Source organism: Lepidochelys kempii, chromosome 16 (genome assembly GCF_965140265.1).
Source record: "Lepidochelys kempii isolate rLepKem1 chromosome 16, rLepKem1.hap2, whole genome shotgun sequence".
NCBI lineage: Eukaryota > Metazoa > Chordata > Testudines > Cheloniidae > Lepidochelys > Lepidochelys kempii.
The window spans coordinates 24,477,588-24,499,192 of record NC_133271.1 but is presented as its reverse complement, the minus strand read 5'-3'; the positions used below and the strand labels follow the sequence as shown (position 1 = coordinate 24,499,192).

The following is a 21,605-nucleotide window of genomic DNA, read 5'->3' as shown; positions in this document are numbered from 1 at the left end:
GTGCAATAATGGACAAATAAACTAAATATTTGGTCAACAGGCCAATAATAGAGAGAGAGGCTTCAGCAATGGAGACAAAAAAGGATCAGCTGAGAACTGGAAATAGACGGAGAGTTGATGGGGTGCTGAGGAACAAAAAGGTTGTTCCAGATGGCAAGGCTTGTGGAGGGAAAGATTCTCACACCAATGTCACTGAACTGTGGGAAAGGACAGAGAGTGCTAAAGGGAGCTGGCTGAGTGATCGGAGGGTGAGGATGATTTGTTCATATTTCCCTGTACATATAGATAAGCAAGAAGCAACATTTGGCAAATGCTTTGGGTCTCTTGCACATGGATTTAAGCCTCTACACAAGCTACAGTGAAATTGGTGTGGAGCAGTGGGGTTCTAGGTACAACAACGAAGGACCACTCGTCTGCTGGCAAAAGGACTTCTCTTGCCAGACAAGATGGGAGAGCAAGAGCTAGCTCAATAATTTCACACTGTATGCTGTTAGGGATTTAGCAAGATAACTGTGACATGCATCTAGCAGTCTTTGGGCTTATTGAGTTCAACTATAACAGTGTAGAGTTGGCGTCAAAAGACTCAAGAACCAGGCCTACTTTCTCCTGCCATCCGGTGAACAGAGCCAGCAATGAGCCTGCTTCATCCAAGCAGCATACAAAACAATAAGTGCCCTATAATAATATTTCTCACTGATTGCACCACTGGGCCACATTAGAACTGTGTGTGTCATATGCCCCTCAGGTGGTCCATTAGAATATAATAGCCTACTACCGCTACCACATGATGGAGTTACTCCTAGAGTTCCAAGCGCTGCAGGTGATGCTGAAGGATCTGGGATCAAGCACTACTGGAAACCCACGCAGAGGTTTGTTGTAACCATGCTGTACAGTCTATGATGGTGTGGAGATCAGACGAAGAACACTGGTAGGGAGGAAATGAATCTCTATATGTGTTTATACTGCAGGCTCCTTGCATCTAGAGCGGAACTGAGTGGAATCTTCAAATTCATTACCTAACTTTCTGGGAAGATACTTAAACAAGGGTCTGCTGCTCCTCCCACCCCCACTGAAGTCAGTGGCCAAACTTCCATTGACCTCAATGGGAGCAAGATGAGGGACACACACACACACAGGAAAGCATTCTCCTCTCCTCATGAGAATCGTTTTCGATCTCTCTCTCTCTCTCTGTTTTGCTAGAACATTGTGTTTTTCATTCCATAGTTTCCAAGCTGGTGCTCTGTGTCTGGACATTTGGCTATTAAGTATTTCAGATCTTGGCAAGCTCTTGCTCAGTTAATAGACCTTTGACAATAAGTATCAAAACAAAATTTCCTTGGAAGTTCTCAATTTTTAACAGAGAATAAAAACAATTTATTCATCTGGCTGGGCTTGGACGGGTTTTTTTTCCCGTCTCTGGGGAGGGAGCTCACACAGAGCATTAAGGGTCTGAAAAGCAGGAAACATTTGCTGGAATCATAAGTGTTGGCCAAGGCAAGTTGAGCAGTGCTGGGAAGCCATCAATGAATGGCTCTTACAGCTGTTCCATCTGTGGTCCACCCAAATCCAGAGGACTACACTCAAAAACAAATTAGTAACAATGTTGGAAGGAGAGACAAGTCTCTTGCAGATGGAAAGATAGTTTCAAGTATTTATTCATAAACATTTATACAGTGCCAAAACTTTGCATGCAACTCCACTGAGACTGAGGGAAAAAGACCCAGGGCAAAGCGCCTAAGTAATTCAGGAGCCTATGTCCCATTTTCAAAAGTGACATAGGCTCCTACACCCCATAGACTGAGGCTCTTAAGTCGCTTAGGTGGGTTTGAAAATGTTATCCCTAGCCCCTGTCCTGCAGAGCTTACAATATCAATTAGACAAGTGCAAAGCATGAAGGTAGACAAAGGAAAGGGGTAAGGAAAGGAGAATGAAACAAAATAATGTGACCAACATAGTGAGAAAATAATAAATTATGGTGCTTTTCAGACATAAGGAGTACACGTAATATTCATGTGCCTACTGCTATCAGCAAATGTAGTTATGCCTTTAACTGGAATCGCTGAAAACTGAGCTTTGGTATGACGGGTTCAAAGCTTGTTGCATGAGTGGTTTGAGCATTGGCCTGCTAAACCCAGGGTTGTGAGCTCAATCCTTGAGGGGGCCGTTTGGGATCTGGGGCAAAAATTGGGGATTGGTCCTGCTTTGAGCAGGGGGTTGGACTAGATGACCTCCTGAGGTCCCTTCCAGCCCTGATCTTCTATGATTCTATATGGCAGAAGTCAATACATAGATTATAGAGAAGATGATGTCACTGGTGGAAAGCATGGCAAAGAAGTGGTGTGAAGCAAATACTAGTATAACCATCCAAATCACCTTCACGACTGATGCAAAGTAAACCCAACATCTTACACACAGGAAAGGCATTCGAGGAGAGCCAAGCTCCGGAAACACAGGGCACTGAATACACAGTTTCAGTGCTGGGGAATTATCTGAACGAGGCTTGGCTGCTCAGGGATGAAAACAAAAGCTTTTAAGGAAAGAAGCGCCCTGTGTTTTGAACAAACAGCAGAAGACAACTGCTTATTATGGAAGCCAGCGTTTGATTAACATCTCAGTAAGCATGACAGGTCTATTCAAGAACATCTTATAAATGTGTACCTTCCTACTGAGATAAGTATGGGGATACGCTCACTAATTACAGCGCACGGTGCCCCAGACATAAAGTGAGCTTTAGCTGTCTGATGGCTCAGTGGCAGGATACATCAGTCTTCCAGTTTGGAGTCTGCTTTTTCAAAAGAAGTTTTCAGTGACCTGTGGTGAGGTGTCCACCCTGCACAAGTAGTGAAAGGGTTAATGTGGGCCCCAAAGGCCAATTAACTCACCTGGCTGAACCTGGAGGGTGCCCCCGGTCTAATGAAAGATGAAGCCCAGCTGGAGAGGAGCTGGGTGGAGCTACAAGGACAGAAAGTCTGGCACAGAAGGGGTTGTAGGGGGAAGAATTGTGCAGGTGCTCTGTGGGAATTAGAGTCAGGCAAGAGCTGTGGGAAACACTCCTGCAGGGCAAGGAGGAAGCGTGTGTGGGGAAAGATACCTGAAGGCACAGGACTGGAGCAAGCTCCTATGGCTGACCCTGATAAAGGGCAGAAAGCAGACCTCTGGGGAAAAGCCCTGGGAGGCACTGCTCAGTACAAAGAGCCCAGCAAGGGGCTGGGGAAAAGGCCTGAAGAAAGGCTCATGGTAGGAGTCCAGGGAGGCCGAGGCAAGGTGTCTGATAGAGCAGACTGTGGCTGCTTCCAGGGTCCCTGGATTGCAACTCACTGTGCAAGGTGTGCCTGGGTTCCTCCTTCTGCCACTGGGAAGGTGGTGTGAAGCCCCTGACACAGAGGGATAAGGATGCTTTTAAACCCTGAGAGAAGAATGTACGGACCGTGGGTCTGATGCCCAGATCTGAGGACACTGGATTTTTGTGCTGGACTTGTTGTTACCCTAGGAGGGGTGGAACTAAAATGTGACCTGGCTGAGTTGCAAGAAGAGGCCCTAGAGAGGAAAGAACCGCTACGCTACACCCAGCTGTGAGTCGGGGAACGCTAGTGGTGAGAACACTCTTCTACACCAGCACTTCTCAAGCTATCTAAGGTGGGGGACTGGCAATTTTTTTTTTCGAGTGTGTGCGCAGACTGGCAGCCGATGGCTCGCAGACCAGCACCGGTCCATGGACCACCACTTTGAGTAGCACTGTTCTACAGTACGTGATTGCTGCGGAAAGGTAGACTGGCTGCCCTGGGTCCTGAGGGCTTCCACTGAGCACTAGAGTGATGCAGTTTAGGCTCCTTTCTGTCCCAATGCCTTCCTTGCCAGCATGCCCCAATTCTCTTCTGATTAGACTCCCTCCAGGAAAGGGGTATTCCGTCTCCTGGGCCCACTTACTTCTTGGCCACTCCTAGTGGCTAGGAACCAGGGGTCCAGTTGCAGTGGGGCATTCTATGAGGTGGGTGTCTGTGCACTAGTGACTAGACCGGAAATGCGGGACTCCGATTACAATGTCACTATCCCTTCTGGTAAAAAATGTGACCTATCCTCGATATTGATGTAACGAACACTTGTTAGCACATTGGCTGAGGGGGATGGGCCCAATGTCCCCCTACTGGATATCTTCTCTGGCATGCTGTCCAGTCTCCTTTCAAAACTCTTATGGGACACAGCTCCCATCACTTCTCTCCAGAGACAGTTCCACAGAGTAAAGTTTTTTTTCCTAGCATCCAACCGAAGAGTACCTTTTCTTTGGCCCACCCCACTACTCCTAATGATACCTGCTTTTTACCTCCCTAAATAATTCTCCCTCTGGGCATTTAAGCCCTTCATATATTTGCAGACTGGCATGCTTTACACTCAGCTGTCCTGCAGCCAAGCTACATAAGAATGGCCATACTGGGTCAGACCATCTAGCCCAGTATCCTGCCTCTGACAGTGGCCGGTGCCAGATGTTTCAGAGGGAATGAACAGAACAGGGCAATTTATCAAGTGATCCATCCCCTTTTGTCCACTCCCAGCTTCTGACAGTCAGAGGTTCAGAGACACCCAGAGCATGGGGTTGCATGCCTGACTATCCTTGCTAATAGCAATTGGTGGATCTATCCTCCATTGAGGATATGCTCATACTGATCCCCCATAAACCTGATCTTTCTTCGCCTTACTCATTTTTGTTGCTCTTCTCTGAATTCTTTCTAACTTGTCTCTATGTTTCTGGTAACGTGTCTGGAGCTGACTCTGACATTCCAGGCATGGTCTCACCAGAGCTCCTAAGTGATTCAGTTATGTAAATAAAAACAAAATGGACAGAGAAGAGCTATCACTGCCCAGATTCATGACATGATCTCTGGGCACTTGTAGTCCAGACTCGCATCTGCTCACTTTCCCTGCTGTATCCCATTGCAACATCAATTACAGGGAATCGACTTTCCGATTACTCTAGTCTGACCTACCCCAGCATCTCTAATTCAAACACTCCCTTACTGCCTCGCAGCAAACACCACCTATAACTCCTACTGCTGCTATCCAAAACCTCCTTTTAAAAGGTGATAACAGGCCCTGGAGAATCATCTGGTGTTTAGTGAGAAAGGGGAAAATGCTGCAGCCAATGCATGAAACAAGATAGTTTTCCCCTTGACTCAAGCTTCTGATTTACACTCGACCACAAACATTTCAGCAGGCTCACCAAAGCTTAAGGAATGCACAAATTCTACCAAGACATCCACTGATTGGTGATATTGCCAGAGCACTGCAGAGCACAATATGTGCAAAATAATAAAAATATTCTAACGGTTTCCAAATTAAAATTCACGGAAGTAAGATTCCAGTTTAATAATTACCCTGGAATAAGAGGACTGGCTATTCAAAGAGTCAAATATTCATGTTTATTAAAAAAGAAACAAACAAAAATTTGCACACCGGTCTTTCCTTTGAACAGCTGCAGCTCTGAAAGTGGTAAGACTTGGAGGACAGTACTTCTACATCTCAGCCATTCCATGAAGATTAAGGCTTTTATCTGCCTTTATTTACTCTTAATGCATGGTAAGAGTAAGCAGCGGACAGAGGTGGAAAATTACTGTTCCACATCTGCTTATAAATTGGTAAAAACAGTATGAAACAGGGAGAAAAAGCACATCCGTTTGTTGGTGTATAGATTTAGCTGAGAGAAGTGTCTGTGTTTCAGAAAGAGAAAGGGGGGGGGGTGTACTTGTATGTAAACAAAGTTGGAAGTGGCGGTATAAGCATCAAAATTAGTTTTCCCAAACAGGTAGGAAAACACTCAGTTGTGTTTCTTAATAAACTGGAGAGAAAGGAACCAAGACTCCTTAGAGTTAAAATTGCTTTGTGCAACAGTTTACATTACTGTTCCGTGAGCACCTATTATTGTTACAGACCTTTTTGAGGAGAGAAACACTGCATTTGAAGAAGGGAGGATTTTTAGGGGGTCCAGTTAAATTGGGCTAGTGTACACACACATCCCCATCATATCACAAAACCTCTAAAATGTCTGCTTCTTAGTTGTTTACGCTTCTAGGACTATAAGGGCTTTTTTTAAAAAAAATAAATAAAGTAACTGCTTTTTTTGGTAAGAGCATTGAAATGAAGTTTCAGTTCCAGTAGAGACTGTATTTCTTTAGTGCATATGGACAACACATAATAACTGCTCTGCCAGGTGCTAGAGTGCCCTCTTTCTATAATGCACCCAAACAATGAATAGCTGTGTATCTCCTTAGGAAAGGGGAGACCCAACTCTATGATAACATTCATGGCTGGTTACTCCAAGCAGCTGGAGACAGAGTAAATTACCACACCATTTCTGCTGTGGCAAGTCAATATGACAACCCATGTCAGTAAAAGCTCACCAGCTGAGGGCAGCACAGGCCAGCCCACAATATTTAAAACAGAAGTTTTAAAGTTTTAAAAGCTGTAGCTCACGAAAGCTTATGCTCAAATAAACTGGTTAGTCTCTAAGGTGCCACAAGTCCTCCTCTTCTTTTAACTTTAAAAAAATCACTTGACTTTTTTTCTTTCCTTGGATTTTAACTGTTTCTAGACCTTGAAAACACTACTCTGTACTGGTCCTAGCAGGCTTTGTGTAAACCTGAAAAGTAACTGGACTAACCAACCACTTAATTTATTTCCATCTGAGCTTTATTGCTGTGTCTCATTAGCAAGGAGTAAGAGCTATAAATTACTTCCCTTCTATGAAGCTAAGTAATAGGTTGATATCAGAAATTTTGGCATCTACACAACTGCAGTGAAGAACTTGGAAGTAGGTAAATTTAAAACCTCTTTTTAGCTGGCTTTGTTGGTCTGCACCAGTCTGCACAAGATCGGCTACAATATGCTGTTCTTTTTGCTTTATGGTGCTTGCTTCTTTAACTGGAGTGCCCTCTCTTTCAAACCTGGGACTCATGAACTGTCTGCCCTGCAGGCAGAGGGAAGGCTGCAATCTAGTTGTTAAGCTGATTGCTTTGCATTTTAAAAAGAGAAATTAACTCTTAGCTAAGCAGCCAGCTTCTCCTTTAACATCCCAAAGAAACCAGCACACTGTGCCCAGAAGCCCTTATCTTCTGCAGTGCAGGGAATTCCATTTACAATGAGGAGGAAGCTGAGGGTTTGGTTTTGTTAAACAAAGCTGTGCTATAAGCAATGCAAACAAGGCCACTGTCTGGCCCTAATGTAGACGAATGCAGACTGAATTCCCCTAGCCAAAGTGGGACCACAAGAAATCACGGCTGGCTACATAGAGATGATAAAGGAGGCCTCACTCACTGCTGGAAGAAAGCTGAATGGCAGGGAATGTTCAGCCATCACAGAAGTGAGTTACACACTGTCACGCCTGCACTCTTCCCTCCCTCATCCCTTGTGCTCTCTCCACACTTAATTTGGGTCTCTGGCTTCTCTTTACCCCAAGCTTCAGGAGATACCTGATTGCTTCTAACAGAGGAGGACCCTCCCCAGGGCAGACTGTCAAGGCTGGGCTTTGCACAAGCGGGGGAGGGGAGGGGAGGCGAGGCAGGCGGCAGACTAGAGATTTAACCCCTACACTAGTGAATAGCCAGCCTTAGTCCAGTAGGTGTACAACCAACACTCATGCTGCAGTAACTTCACATTGCACCCTGAAGGCCCATGCCTGCCTTTGCAGTCAGCCAGTTCTCACGCTCTCTCCCCCGTATTACAGCACCAGCAGATTCGCAGGGCTACGTTTGCACAGCCCTGTGTTGGGAGCAGTGCAGAGATGTACGCATCAAGGGAAGCCTTAGGGACTGTTCTGTCTCAGGGAGCTGAGGGGTGCACATATTCCTTTCTGGAGTGCAACACAAACCCCTCCATGCAGTTTGTGTGCAGGGGATGCAGAGTCCTGGGCCCACCTCCTCTTCACCCCCCTTGGGGCATTGTGACAATTCCCATGTCAGTGCATTGGAAAGTCTCAGAGACCCACTCTGAATGGTAAATGAGAAACAGTCCAGACTCCAGGGAGAAACTGCTGAATTGGAATTCATTTGCAAATTGGATACTATTAATTTAGGCTTAAATAGAGACTGGGAGTGGCTAAGTCATTATGCAAGGTAGCCTATTTCCTCTTGTTTTTTCCTACCCTTCCCCCCCCCCCCCCCATGTTCTGGTTTAACTTGGATTTAAACTTGGAGAGTGGTCAGTTTGGATGAGCTATTACCAGCAGGAGAGTGAGTTTGTGTGTGTATGGGGGTGGGGGGTATGTGAGAAAACCTGGATTTGTGCAGGAAATGGCCCAACTTGATTATCATGCACATTGTGTAAAGAGTTGTCACTTTGGATGGGCTATCACCAGCAGGAGAGTGAATTTGTGTGGGGGGGTGGAGGGTGAGAAAACCTGGATTTGTGCTGGAAATGGCCCAACCTGATGATCACTTTAGATAAGCTATTACCAGCAGGACAGTGGGGTGGGAGGAGGTATTGTTTCATATTCTCTGTGTATATATAAAGTCTGCTGCAGTTTCCACGGTATGCATCCGATGAAGTGAGCTGTAGCTCACGAAAGCTCATGCTCAAATAAATTGGTTAGTCTCTAAGGTGCCACAAGTACTCCTTTTCTTTTTGAGTCACTGCATTCTCTCTGCCACATATCCTGAATCCATCTGGTATGGGCTCTGAGTCTATTAACCCTTTTCCACCAGAAGTGGGGACTTCCCAGCATGCAGCACATCTGTGGCCAGGACAAGTAGATCTGTACTAAAATAAGGCTTTTCAGTTCAGAAAACTTTACCCCAAGTTGCATGTTGGAACAAACCCTAAAACCAACTCAAAATTCAGCCAAACCCACTGCCTTCCTCCTTTCTTTGCACTGAAACAAGGAACCAGTGAGATCAGCATGGTGTTAACCCAAGCCCATAAGTTGATACTAGGTGTGCTAGAAACCTTTTGAGGAACCTGGTCTGAGTTTGTAATGAAAGCTGAAACCATGATAACTTGAGCTTGGCTGGAACATTTTACAGAGCTCTCACCATGAGTTAATCATGCATTACATTTTTCTTTCATCACTTCGCACTTTGCATTGTGAAGAATACAATTAACTACCTGGTTAAAATAATAATGGTAACTGGCACTGCGAATTATTACACGAAAGCTTATGCTCAAATAAATTGGTTAGTCTCTAAGGTGCCACAAGTCCTCCTTTTCTTTTTGCGAATACAGACTAACATGGCTGCTACTCCAAAACCAGTAATAACACTGGGTTCAAGAATAAAAAGGTGACTTGCACCAACAAACATACTTGTCTGAAAGTCCTGCCTGACAAATGCTCATAGAATAATGTTTCCTTAAAAGAGGGATTTTTTTTTCAAACTAGTTACACAGGAGATGTAATGTTCTTGTCTGTCCTATACATGTTCCACCCATTGGAAAAAAAGCCTTAATTACACATTTGCATGAATGGCTTCACTAATATTCTGGAAGTTTAACATATTTTTGCCTTTTGGCTTAGTAAATGCTTTTACAATGTGGCTGATCCATTTTATCCAAAGGGACCAGAAAAGCTCTTGAAAAGCCATCAGCGTCACACGTATAATTACTTATGACCAGCAATGTGTTTTCTTTTAATAAACTGCCTATGGAGCCTACTGTTCCACAGACAGTCGGGTCCTACATTATTTTACATTGCCTAACTTCTTACTAGTAACCCTTGCTTGTAGTAATTCCCCTGCTGCATTCCGATTTTGCCTTGTAACTTGAAAAGTCCATACTTTGCACATTGGTTTCTACTCAGCTTACAGGTTTACATACATGCTTTTCAAGAGTATCATTCCTCTAGAAAGACAGGAGGGCAGTGTTGTGTGGCACCATTATTGGGAATAACCCCTGGCTGGCTTCACAGACTTACTGTCTACCCACTAATGCTGCTTTGCATGGCTATAAATAGTTATTTAGATAAAAGGCATCAAGAACAAAAAGCACAAGCAGCCTATCTCAGTACTTCCAGCTGCAATTGACCAGCTGGTTTGGAAGGCATAAAAGGAAACTCTTTGGCAAGCATTTGGACAGGCATCTAGCCTGGGTTATTTTCCATAATCCAGTCTCTAGGTAGGTTCAAGATCTAGATACAGAGATGCTAAAAATTCTCACTTTTCTTCATAGCAGTTCTACATCTGTGACTGGTGAAAAGCCTTGATGAATTTGCACAAACTGTGGGAATTTGTGGGATCAGCAAAGAGTCCCTGCAGCTTTAAAGAAACGCTCTGACATGCCACAAGACCGTATAGTGGGAGACAGCATTTCAGTACAATATTAACAGCTGATGACACTGCACCCTAGGAACAGTCAGAAATATTTGTCTTTATTTTTTTTTCAGCTCTTTGCCAAATTTGCATATAGCTTGAGTGACTAAGTCTTAAGTCAGCCACTGAAAAGGCCACAAGATCTATTTCAGCTTTATCACCAAGGTGACAAGCATTGAAAAATATCTGAAACAGTTGATTAGATCAGTCTTTGGTCTCCAGGCAGCATTAAATTCATACACACGCAACTAAACACCATCCCCACGCTGAGAAGCTTGTAACAAAAGCATCATTAGGACAATCACGGTGACTCCATAATCTATTTTCGTTTTGTCTCTCACCATCTGAGGAACAGCACTGCCAATGGCAAAAAGAAAAGGAGCACTTGTGGCACCTTGGAGACTAACCAATTTATTTGAGCATAAGCTTTCGTGAGCTACAACTCACTTCATCGGATGCATACTGTGGAAAGTGTAGAAGATCTTTGTAAAGTGGAAAGCATCTGTGGAAAGTGTAGAAGCATGAAAAAATACCTCCTCCCACCGCACTCTCCTGCTGCTAATAGCTTATCTAAAGTGATCACTCTCCTTACAAATGATAATCAAGTTGGGCCATTTCCAGCACAAATCCAGGTTTTCTCACACACACACACACACACACACCCCACACACACACACAAACCCACTCTCCTGCTGGTAATAGCTTATCTAAAGTGACCACTCTCCTTACAATGTGTATGATAATCAATGGCCTTCCTAGTATTGGCTGCTGCTTATGCTCCCAGCCAGAAGGGTGGTATGTACAATACTACTTTTTCTCCTTAGCACGCACAGTCCAAAACTTTTGTTGTATTTTTTTTTCACATTTGAAAAAATTCATACCAATGAAAACCAACACCCTAGCGATATATATAAAATGAACAGTACAGAGGTACATTTAAAACGAAATTCAGGACACTGATTAAAGGCAGTTTTCTTAGAAGCTCACAACGTTCAAGTAGTCGGTGTCCTTTTAACAGCTCTCCCCTCAACTTTAAAACTAAATCCTGTAGAGAACAGGTTTAAATTTCCCTCCCCCAAAGCACAGCAATATCTTTGTCATGGGCAAAGTTGGTTTTTGCATTCAGAGATTAACATTCCCATGGAAACCTTTTAACAAATGAGAATAGCCAGGTGAAACAGGCCAAATTATTATATGCATATTCTGGGCACAGTCAACCTGTGGAACTCCTTGCCAGAGGATGTTGTGAAGGCCAAGACCATAACAGGGTTCAAAAAAGAACTAGATAGATTCATGGAGGATAGGTCCATCAATGGCTATTAGGTAGGATGGGCAGGGATGGGGTCCTTAGCCTCTGTTTGCCAGAAGCTGGGAATGGGCGACAGGGGATGGATCACTTTTTGATTACCTGTTCTGTTCATTCCCTCTGGGGCACCTGGCACGGGCCACTGCCAGAAGACAGGATACAAATGTTCTTTGCCTCATGATTAATAATTCCAGCTCTATTCTGATATTTCCAGCAACTACAAGGTTTTTGCTGCTGGCTTTTAGTCACTTAAGAGAGACCCACCCATTAAACACAAGGTTTCAGGAGAAAGTGCTAACGTTTAAAATCTCAATTTAAGAGCCTGATTCTCTTCCCACTTGCACTGTTGTAAATTAGGAGCAATTCCACTGAAGTTATCCCAGGGTCAAACTGGCATGGGAGAAAAGAACTAGATCCTCTGTGAACATTCTAGGACCACATATAGGATGAGACACATCCATCTGACACAGTCACACCCAGCTGAGAATCTACTGACTCAACCACAAAGCCCTACCCTAGTGAACACAGTAAGTAGGAGTTCAGTCATGCTCTTAAATGCACAGTACACACACTGCTATGGAACTTAGAAAGCCAACTGCTTTCTTTTATTTGTGAGCAAACAAATCCTAAATTGAGTACTTGTGGCACCTTAGAGACTAACAAATTTATAAGCTTTCGTGAGCTACAGCTCACTTCATCGGATACATGCAGTGGAAAATACTATTACTCACAAAAGCTTATGCTCAAATAAATTGGTTAGTCTCCAAGGTGCCACAAGTACTCCTTTTCCTTTTTGTGGATACAGACTAACATGGCTGCTACTCTAAATCCTAAATTGCATTCAAATGCAAATCAGTGCTAAAATGCTGAGTAGGTGTTCTAGTTCACACAGAGTCACTAAGCGATACACAAAAGGCATGACATGGTATGTGGCCCTCAGGCCAATAGGTGTGACCAGCCTGCTGCAATTACACAGAAACGGGAACGTCAAATCTCTTTAGTATAAGATGAGCAATGATAAGAAAGAAGAGGCTGCAACCTGCTTTAGTGCTCTTGCCTGTCCCAAAGATAGCAGCTGAGGCGTTATGCAATCTGTCAGAGGAGAGCTGGCTCTTTCTTCAGAGAAGGAAGGAACATCTTTGCGCAAGTCTGGATCAGGTTTGAGGTAAACAGGTGTTCTCTATCTGCACTGAGCCTGTAACATTTCTTTTAAGAGAGCTGAGAGAGATGGAGGTCCTCATTGTCCACAACTTTGCATCTTGTGTGGTCATTTGCACATGTGCAAAGGAAGTGAGTATGAAGCTACTGTGGCATGATGTAAATGGTGACACAACATGCAAGTCCATGGAGAATCAGACCCATTGTTTTCCATACTGTCTTCCAAATTCAAAGAGACTCCCCACTTGGAAGGTTCTCTGTTCAGCAATTTTTTAGACTTCCATGATACTTCCTAAACATTATCACCTGTGAGCTGATCCTATGCCCCTGACCATGAAATTTTAATACTGCCTTTTATCTGAATGCAGATGATTTCCCACAGGACCTGAAGTGTTACTGAAGGAGTGTCACTAAAATGTGTGTTGATGGCAGGGCTCCTCAGCACCTCTGAAAATGCATCTCAAAAGCTGAGGTTCTGACAAGCGGTGGCCACTTTTGGCCCAGAAGACTTGCTCTAGGCCACAAAGGGAGGGTGAGGCAGAACCAGGAAGAGAGGACAGATCTCCTGACTTGATCTCAAAGACCTGTACATCGGCCTCAAGACCCTCTTTCCCTTCCTTCACATCACTTGCTGAATTCTAGCTTTCAAGCAGGCACCAGTGCCTCATCAATCGCTAACGTGATCAGTGATTGCCACCTTTTGTAGTGGTAAACACCCATGTTTTTCATGGTTTGTGTGTATAAAAAGATCTTCCGTACTTTCCACAGCATGCATCTGATGAAGTGAGCTGTAGCTCACGAAAGCTTATGCTCTAATAAATTGGTTAGTCTCTAAGGTGCCACAAGTCCTCCTTTTCTTTTTGCGAATACAGACTAACACGGCTGCTCCTCTGAAACCAGTGATTGCTTTGGTTGTGAATATCAAATCCTACCCCCTCTTTACACATGAAGCACACGCTTGTCAATATGTTTAATAAAGGAAAAATAGCTTTGGATGTGGGTTCACTCAAAAATCCCAGACCACACTCGTGCTGAACAGTTATTCTGCATTCCTAAAGTGCGTGTGTGTGCACACACATCCATTTAAGATTGTTTGTCCCTGATTACAGGTGTAAACACATCTTACTGGAACAGTGGCGAATTAATGATTTTGCCGCCCCTAGGCCCTGAAATGATTGCTCCCACCCCACCCCACCCCCAGCAGCTCCCCGCTGTGGTAAGTATGTAAACAAGAATATGTCTTTGGTTTAGTAGCTCAGGATGATTTTGCACTGCAGACAGATTATGCACAACTGACCTAGATATGCACATTGCCAACATGCTGAGAATAGCTCTCGTCTTAGAGGAAGACATATGTACCCAGTGAGATACAGTTCTCCATGTTAAAAGCCAACAATCTTGCCACGTCATAAACCACTCTAAGATTAGGTGACAATAGCAAAAAAATAAAAGCTCCTGAGATGTTGATGTAGGAGGATGACACAAGTGCCAAGGTTCTACACAGCATCCACTGGAAGGAAACTGGCATATGTTCATCCCACCAGCCCCCAGTCACACAACACAAACAGGAGCAATGTTTTGCAGCCTCAGGCGACTACTTGCTCTCCTGGTATGGTAGAGCTGGCAAAGCTGTACGCCCCCCAATAGCACAGACATTCTTGTTCAATTCACAAACTCGCTGACCAAATCAATGAACAAGTAATAAATGATTCCTAAGAAAAAAAGGAACTGGAAACCATAGCAGAAGTAGAAAGAAAAGGAGTACTTGTGGCACCTTGGAGACTAACCAATTTATTTGAGCATAAGCTTTCGTGAGCTACAGCTCACTTCATCGGATGCATTCAGTGGAAAATACAGTGAGGAGATTTATAAACACTCAGAACATGAAAAAATGGGTGTTATCAAGGAGTGAGATGACATGCAGTCTGCAGAGGCCCAAAACAGGGTTTTTCACAGTAACTGTAGCATAAAACACAAACCTGACGGATGCAAATTGTTCAGACTTGTGAGCTCTGACAACAAACCACTGTTATCGGCCTATCAAGGGAGAGAGAAATATAAGCAATTCTTACGTTTGTAGAAGATCTATTTGTGATTAAAAACATTTAGCTGTAACTTTGTCGTATCCCAGTAGAAGTCCAGCTCTGAGCACTAGTGCATGGTCCCTATTGTGCCCCTATCCCAAGGGCACACAAGCACAAGTGATCCTTTCGGATCATCATCCCTGCTTTTGCTGCAGGATCTTCCTTCCTCAAAAGCAGCATTTAAAAAGTGGGGGCCAGGATTTACCCAGTTGCTTTTCAGGGTTTGTCTTCACATGGAGTTATTCTGGAAGAGCGGTATAGTGTAGTCAGTGTAACTAGAGGGGCAGTGTAGTCCACTGAACAGTGTCTGAGGCACAGCCCATACTATTTGGGTTTTATGCCTGGCTTGTCACTGATGGCAGGTGAATCAATTTAGTTCTTCGTGCCTCTTTTTTTCCCCCCCCCTCTGTTTTGTTGGTAAGCAATTTGGAGCAGGGATTTTCTCTTGCTCTTTTTGTACAGCGCCTCGCACAATGGAGACCCTGATCTCAGCTGTGGCCTCTGATTAAAATGCAATACAAACAACTTTTGTTGTAAACCAGATGCTGCAGGTTAGCTTTTGTTAATCCTTATAACAGGTGGCTCGTCGCTCCTGAAACAAAGTTGAAAGTAAACATTTTCAGGCCTTTGTGGCAGAAGAGGCTAAATTACTGCCTCTCCATCAAGGGAATGTGGTTACACTGGCTCCTCAGTGCAAACACTACTTATCTGTCAGCACATTTTTCCACTCACTACAATGGTTGGGACAACGGTGAATGGCAGGAACATCAGATTTCAGAGTAGCAGCCGTGTTAGTCTGTATTCGCAAAAAGAAAAGGAGGACTTGTGGCACCTTAGAGACTAAGACATTTATTTGAGCATAAGCTTTTGTGAGCTACAGCTCACTTCATTGTGCATCCGATGAAGTGAGCTGTAAGCTTATGCTCAAATAAATTGGTTAGTCTCTAAGGTGCCACAAGTCCTCCTTTTCTTTTTGCGAATACAGACTAACACGGCTGTTACTCTGAATCCTTTTCTTTTTAGGAACATCAGAGGTGACAATTCAGCCCACATTCTGAGTTCTACCCCAATTCACAGCCAGGGACCTTGCTGAACAACCACACTCAGAACTTTAAAAGAGGTCGGATGTGCTTTTAGAAAGAGCTGAAGAATCTTCCACCAATGAAAAGTCAAAGGTGACCCTGCTCTTTTCCAAACCCCTCTACCCTACAAAATCGGCTCAATCACAAATGAGATCCAGGGTTGTGTTCCAAACATGGTATAACATGATTTTCTCACCCTGAGTGGAAAGGAAAAACATGTTTTAGCCCTTGAAGAAATGACACTAACTTGCTGACATAAGTTGATGAACATTGTGTTCCTTAACATGTTTGGGGGAGTTTCTGTCTACATTAGTAATAACACTCTTGCAAAACAGACGGGCAACATTTTTAGACCTGATTATTTTTATAGTATAGAAATGGTATTAAATAGCCTGGTCTTTCAGAAAGAGGATTAATGGATTCCAATCCACTGCATGTAAACTAGTTTTATCTTTCCACTTAATATCCCCAGATTATAGCTGGCTGACAGGGCAAAATCATAATCCTACAATGAGATACAAAGACAAAAACTAAATGCTTCCTGTGGGCACTTAAGTTCCTGTGACAGTAACTGGGTGTGTTTTTACTAATACATACTGACATATATGACAAGTCTATTGTTTAATCTCTGTCACATTATTTACACCAAAACCTTGACTTTGTTAGAATGTATCCTTTTAAATAATCAGGTTCACATTTGAAAAACTTTTGTTACCAGTAGCCAACATTATTAAAAGAAAAAGTAACATTCTAATTTATTTTTCAGCCTTTATGCTATTTGTTTACATCTTTCATTTCATTCAGTTTGGACAGTCAAACATCACAGAGCTGTTGTGGTGATTTATAAAGTTAATGTTTTCATGCCGCTCTGAAAATACAAAGGACCACAAGAGTATATTTTATCAATTCTCTCCCCTGATATAACAAATCTAGACACAACTACTGCATTCATCATACACATTTGAGGAGCCAAGACTGGAACCCTTGTTTCATTGCAAAAAGAGAGTCCATCACAACTTGAGCTAAAGAAACAGTCCCTTACCAGCTAGCTGATAATCTCTGTCAGCCAGTCACTATAAGGCAATATCATTAATACATAAACAGTATACTACCTAGTTCCTCTTCATATCAAGGTGTGTAAAGTTCTCTTTATGGTGATTACACAGATAGCTCTTGAGGCTTTTTTTGTTTGCTTGTTTGTTTTTTAACATGCTTCAGACTTTTGGGATTGAGGAACCAAAGTGTTACTCAGATCAGAAAGCGAGAGAGAACAAAGCCCTAATGATTTTGATTTCAGCTAGTATTTGGGGCTCTGTCCAATCTGAAAGATCTGACTTCTTTTGGATGATTCACTTCATCCTGGATTTTATATATTTTGGTTTGAATTGTAGCTATCATTTTTGTGTGTGGAAATGTTTGCTAAGCCCGTATGTTTAAACGTTGCCGGATGATTTCCCACTGACTCACTGACTAGCTCCTAATATAGACAAGCAAGTCTCCCTCCAGTAATGGCTGTACACAGAATAGAAACCTCCATGCCTGAGATCAATGGGGAGTCTCCTGGGGGAGCAGGGTGATCAAAAACCCAGATCGTCCTATAGACTGGGGCAGGAGGGGTGGCTATCTTTTCAGCTAGGTAGGAAGGAACCAGTTTTCTTGAGAGTCCACAGAAGCAAGTTCTTTTCTCACCCCATTGCTTCTCAGAATTCTGTCAGGGTCACTGACTCCTCCTGTGAATATCCTGCACGCACACTTAACTGGATGCATCTCAATGTAGTTCCAAATGCAGAGAACAACTGTGTCTGGACAGAATTACATACAGTACCACAGCAAGCTACTATTCACACTCCATGGAGTGATACTGACTAGCTATGGATTGATGTGATGTTTTGAGTTCCCATATTGCTCCACAAAGCCATTCTAGCATAACCTTGTGACATATGCTACAACGAATCCCCTTAAGAGAAGCTGATAGAACTGCAATTAGGCAGATTAGTCCCTGTGGAAGACAGCCAAATGTTAGAGCTTTCCTTTCCCCTCAGCCTAGCGTTGTGCTAGTCTCATAAGTTATTTACCTAGGTAAGGTGTGTCCCTAGGACTTTAATGTTTGTACAGATACTAGCCAACCTGTTCCCTTCCCTAGCTGGATGCAGAATACCCATAACCCCCAAGGTGGCTGCTACTGCTTAATACCATTTCTAGACACACCTTCAACATCTGAATGAATCAGGTCAAAGAACAGGCAGTTAAATCCTAGAGATCGGTTCTCAAAAATGCTTATAGCCTAGGTAGCCTTGAGATAGGTGCTCTAGGCTTTTGAGTGCCTGACAATGCTGCTAGAGGGCACTGGGAAATCAGTTAATTTACTAATACACCTGTTAAGAACCCACCCTGAAAAATAATCCTGTATGACTAGAGCAGGTACCAGTATAAAACCAGTACTCTGCAAACGGAACAGGTACAGATGAGAACTAGTAGAAGAGGTATAAAATAAGCTCTTTTGGGCGGGGTTCACGTCTTCCGTGTGTGTTTGTACAGCACTTTACACAATGGTCCTGACTGTAGCCTCTGGTGCAGTGGTGAGCTGGAGCCAGTTTGCATGAGGGACAACTGGTTCTAAAAGGGCTTCTAAATTTAACAACCGGCCAAAAGTGGCACCTTAGGCGCCGATTCCATGGGTGCTCCAGAGCTGGAGCACCCACGGGAAAATTTGAAGGGTGCAGAGCACCCACCGGCAGCTCCCCACCCCACGCCAGCTCACCTCTGCTCCACCTCCTCCCCTGAACGTGCCGTCCCACTCTGCTTCTCCGCACCCCCCCTCCGACTTCCCAGGAATCAGCTGTTGGCGTGGGACACCGGGGAGGGCTGAGAAGCAGGCGGCAGCTTCGCACTCAGGCCCAGGGAGGCGGAGCAGAGGGGAGGGGGAGGGGCGAGGAGGGCTGTCTGCACCGCAGCAGGTAACCCCGGGGGGGAGGGGGGGCTCAAGGGAACCACTTCCTGCCCCAGCTCACCTCCGCCTCCCTGGGCCTGAGCGCGAAGCCGCCGCCTGCTTCTCAGCCCTCCCCAGCATACCACGCGAACAGCTGATTCGCAGGAAGCCGGGGGGTGGCGGGCGGAGAAGCAGAGCGGGGCAGCGCGTTCAGGGGAGGAGGCGGAGCGGAGGTGAGCTGGGGCTGGGCACGGGGCAGGGAGCTGCTGGTGGGTGCTCTGCACACACCAAATTTTCCCCGTGGGTGCTCCAGCCTAGGTCGGTGCCTAAGGTGCCACTTTTGATGCGATCAGCCGCTCCCCCTCTTCCCCCCTTAGCTACACTCCCCCGCCCCTAGGAGCCAGAGGGACCTGCCGGATGCTTCCTGGGAGCTGCCCCAGGTAAGCACGGCTGGGACTCCCCACCTCGCCCCCCGGCAGGTCCCTCTGGCTCTTAGGGGTGGGGTGGGCACCTACTATGGTGGCCCACAAGACCCTCTCACCCGGTTCTGGGGGAAGTCAGGGGACGGGGGAGGGGGGGTTGGATGGGGTAAGAGATGGGGGGGCATCAAGGAATGCGGCGGGTTGGATGGGGCAGGAGTCCCCAGTGGGCCGAGGTGGGTCACGACCCCCTCGTGGGGTGAGGAGGGAACCGGTTGTTAAGATTTTGGCAGCTCATCATTGCTCTGGTGCAATAGAAAAACTAAATAAATAATGTATGCTGGAACAGGTACCGGCTGAACAGGTACAAATGGAGGAGCACAAACGAACATAGTAGTGCAGTTATAGTAAACAGCACGATCCAGCATTGTGCTCACGAAAAGCCTGACTAACATACTCTGCCAGTCAAGAAAATCTGAGATTGCATGATGTGGTGTAAACAACATACGCTTGCCAACTTGACCTTTCAGGAAGCGGGGGTGAAGCAGGAGGACGTCTTCTGGAATCCCAGGTCCTGCTCTGCATGAAGTCTGTGCAGTGGCTTGTCCCACTGACTCCTTTTGCTTTTACTTTCCCTTTTCCTGAAAAAAAAAAAAAAAACTTCTCTCCTCCATCTTTTCTAGGACTCTGCCTTGAATGGAGACGTGAGCAGCAAATCAGTGTACGAAGCAGAGTAGGTATAACGGGCAACATGCTGCATTTCAGTTCCCCTCCTTTCTGTCTTACCCTCCATTTTCTTTTTCACAGTGCTGCATTAAAAGCAATTTTCCGCTCAGAGAACTATTTTGGGAAGAGGGATATTTTTCGCTCAGACAAACCCCACAGGCCATGGTGCCTGATTACGGAGGAGCAGCCTGACTTCTCCATTATTGACCATGCAGGAGGGAAAAGAAGTTACACCGGCTGCATTTTAAGGTGGCAGCATTCTAGTGGACATGTCCAGTAAGTTCCAAGGGGATGCTGCTTTGAGATGGGTCTTGGTGGAAGCAGAACTAGGATCTAACGAATATAGATTCCCCCTCTCTGAGGTCTTCGTCAGGGTAGAGGGCATAACACGGGTTGCAGAATCTGTTTTGAAACAGCAAGACTGCTAATACTATATATTTGAACTATCTGCTGCACTTCTCCAAGTAGCTACATCTTGTCCTGAGCATTAAGTGTTTAACTTTTAACATGATCATTGTCCTGTGGACCCTTCTGCATCAAAAACATGTCAGTTTTATGAAAATCCTTGACATACTAAAACATCACGTGGGCTTGGTGCTGTGTGCCATCCCCATTCAAGGTGTTTTCTTTTTAAAATCTAGTCTCTGGTATCATTTCCAATTAACACAGGACCCAAATGCAAATTCATCCCTTTATGGAGAAGCTGATAACCATTTTAAGCTCTCTTTCTCTATCCCTCAGCCTCCTAAAATTGTTTGGTCATACTTTTGTTTGGAGTGATAAATGCATGATGATCTTGAAAAGACTGGGATTTTAATTTTATGTGGAGGAGAAGAATGAGAGGAGACATGACAGAAGTATACAAAATAATTAATTGCGCAGAAAAAATAAATCAGGTACTTCTACTTATCCTTTCTCATAATACAAGAAAAAGGGGACAGCCAATTAAATTGAAAAGCAGCAAATTTACAAATGATAAAGAGATTTTATGTAGAACATAATCAAAGAAATGTAGGGCTAGAAGAGACCTCAAAAGGTCATCTAGACCAGCCCCCCATGCTGAAGCAGAATTAAGTTAACCTAGACCATCTCTCACAGGTGTTTGTCTAGCCTTGTCTTAAAACCTCCAGTGATGAGGATTCCACAAACTCCTTAGGTAACTTGTTCCAATGTTTAACTATCCTTATAATTAGAAAGTCCTCTTTATAACAGCCTTTTACCCATTTGAAGATTATGTTCCCCACCACCACCACCATTCTTCTTTTTTCTAGACTAAACATGCCCAGTTCTTTCAGTCTGTCCTCACAGGTCATGTTTGCCAAACTTTGTATCATTTTGTTTCTCTCCTATGGAATCTCCCCAATTTGTTCACACCTGTCTTAAAGTGTGGTGCCCAAAACTGGATACAGTACTCCAGCTGATGTCTAGTGGCACTGAGTTCCACAAGCATCACTGAATCAGGAGTTCAGGAAGATTCAAAATAGGATTAGAAATGTATACAGAAAATGAGAACATCCACACTGCATTTCTTAACTCTTCCTGTGGAGCATGATACTGGCCAGTGTCAGATTGAGGATATTGGACTAGACAGTCCACATGGCAATTCCTATATTTC

General features: G+C 44.4%; 1 protein-coding gene across 4 annotated transcripts in view; it reads right to left on the bottom strand.

Moving 5' to 3' along the window:
• The window catches only part of GSN (gelsolin), a 52,856-nt gene that overhangs the window by 20,229 nt on the left and 11,022 nt on the right, over positions 1 to 21,605 (bottom strand). The window contains exon 1 of one of the 4 annotated variants that reach the window (XM_073314888.1): positions 19,773 to 19,889. The exons of 2 other annotated variants lie outside the window; for them this stretch is intronic. The gene's annotated coding sequence lies outside the window, so the exon portion shown is untranslated. Of the gene's footprint in view, positions 1 to 14,729; positions 14,751 to 19,772; positions 19,890 to 21,605 lie in introns of those variants that run through there. One more of the 4 variants, XM_073314889.1, reaches the window with a different exon arrangement.